Source organism: Melospiza melodia, chromosome 17, assembly GCF_035770615.1.
Source record: "Melospiza melodia melodia isolate bMelMel2 chromosome 17, bMelMel2.pri, whole genome shotgun sequence".
NCBI lineage: Eukaryota > Metazoa > Chordata > Aves > Passeriformes > Passerellidae > Melospiza > Melospiza melodia.
Genome location: NC_086210.1, coordinates 855,316 through 857,500, shown reverse-complemented (window position 1 = coordinate 857,500; position 2,185 = coordinate 855,316). Strand labels below are relative to the sequence as shown.

Genomic DNA, 2,185 nt, shown 5'->3' with positions numbered 1-2,185 from the left:
CCGCGCGGTCGGGGCGCACTGAGCGCAGTCCGCCCCGGTTGACAGCAGGGCCGGGGGCCAGCGGGCCCAGCCCCTGCACCCCTGCGAGAAACGCTGTGCTTTGAGGACACTTACCCCCCGCGAGGGGAGAAGCGACGCCCCCCGCCACGGCGCTACCACGGATGGGGTTTGCCCAGGCGACGGAGGGGAGGCGGAGGCGAGGATCCGCCAAACCTGCGCCAGACGAATGAAACTCGCCGGGTTGAATCCTCCAGGCAGACTGCGCAGGCCCCACCCGTTTACCTCTTAACGGTTTCACACCCTCTTGAACTCTCTCTTCAAAGTTCTTTTCGACTTTCTCTTACGATTCTTGTTGGCTATCGGTCTCGTGCCAGTATTTAGCCTTAGATGAAGTTTACCATCCGGTTTAGGCTGCATTCCCAAGCAACCTGACTCTGAGAAGCCCCGGGCCCGGCGCGCTGGGGGGCCGCTACCGGCCTCACACCGTCTGCGGGCTGCGGCTTCGATCACAAGGATTTGGGTCCCCCAAGAGCGCCACCCAGGAGGGGGGCTTCTGTACGTCACATGTCCCGTGCCCCACTGCGGGGGGAGATTCAGCCCTGGGCTTTTCCCTCTTTGCTCACCGTTACTGATGGAATCCTTGTTAGTTTCTTTTCCCTTGCTGACTAATTTGCTTAAATTCAGCGGCTCGCCATGTCTGATCTGAGGTTGCAAGGCCAAAGCTTGGCCACACCTCCCGGCCCATGCTGCTCCTAAAGAGGTGGCATGCCAACAGGCCAACAGCCAGCCAGCTTCTCCCACCTACTACTCTCACCTCCCTCCCCACTGGCTCCCATGCACCAGGGGAAAACAAAGCCAGAGGTAGAGAAGCAGAGAACGGAGTGCCCCATCCCAGAGACAAGAACCAAAAAGGGAGTGTGGCAGAGACAGCCCTGATGGGGGACCAGCCAAGTGGCGGCACGTGATGGCCTTGCTGGAGAGAGAGAAAAGCCATGGTGCTATTTGCACCCCGAGACCGCAACAGAAGAGGAGCAGGGCAGGCGAAGGGAGGAGGGGGTCAGAACCCCTGTCCCTGGCGCTCTCGCCTCACATGCACATGCAGCAGCACAGCACAGTACCCCCGTGGTACCCACCCGCAGACAGCCGCCTGCGTGGCTGGGAGGCTACGGGTGAGGCCTGCACCTCATCTCCCTCTTGCCCCCTCTGTTCTCCCAGCCCACGGTGATGTTTTCAACACTGTCTCTCACTCTCCTCATCTCCGACCACCACCATACTGCGGCATGGGTGCCCCAAGGACAAACTCTGCCCCAGTGGCTCACTCCAGGAGTGGGGAGCTATGGATCAGTCCCTGAGTCTGCATATAGGGGGATGAAGGCCCTGCGCGGCAACAATGATGATGACAGCCATGACGATGATGACGCCTGCTGGGTCACAGGGAAAAAATTGAGGCCGCCAAGGGAAAAGCATCCCTTGCCAAACCCCTGACCGCCTTCCCTCTGGGCACCAGCGAGCCAGCATCGTCTCCGCTGCTGACCACAGTCAACTGGCCTGCGAGGCGACGCCAGCCGCACCACTGTGGTGGCCCCCGGACGGCGACTGATCGTCAAGAAATGCTCAGACGGGCGTAGCCCCGGGAGGAACCCAGGGCCGCAAGTGCATTCAAAGTGTGGATGACCAATGTGTCCTGCAATTCATACTAATTCTTGCAGCTAGCTGCATTCTCCATTAACGCACGAGCCGTGTGATCCACCGCTAAGTGTTGTCTGGCTTTTGGCACCGATCCCGCACGCGTGGAGGGGCTGGGACCGCTCACATGAAGCGGCCCCTTTCTCTTGTGCTGAGGACGTGCAGGCGCGTGCCTGGCTTTGACCACCCTTACTTGATAGTCAGGATTGCAGACATAGGAGATCCAGCCACACTGAACTGGAATTCTTCCTCAAACCTCCACACTATGGCGGCACTGAAGGAGATCTGAGCAGTCTGGGTCCCACTTGGTGCACCGATGTCTTCCTCAGGCACAAACTTGAAGCAGAAGCCCACGTTGGCAGTTGAAGGGCTATAGGTGAAGGGAGCATCAATATCTCCTAGGTTAATCAGTTTCACCTGCAGCAGCAAGAAAGCAAAATGGAAATACATGTGGAATCTTCCCTTCTTGTGAGTTATTGTCTAATGACGCAATTAATAC

General features: G+C 58.6%; 2 pseudogenes; both read right to left on the bottom strand.

The window, feature by feature from the left end:
• The window catches only part of LOC134426176 (28S ribosomal RNA), a 7,668-nt pseudogene extending 6,957 nt beyond the window's left edge, over positions 1 to 711 (bottom strand).
• Positions 712 to 1,608: 897 nt separating this feature from the next.
• LOC134426071 (5.8S ribosomal RNA) lies at positions 1,609 to 1,761 on the bottom strand (annotated as a pseudogene).
• Positions 1,762 to 2,185: the final 424 nt, after the last annotated feature.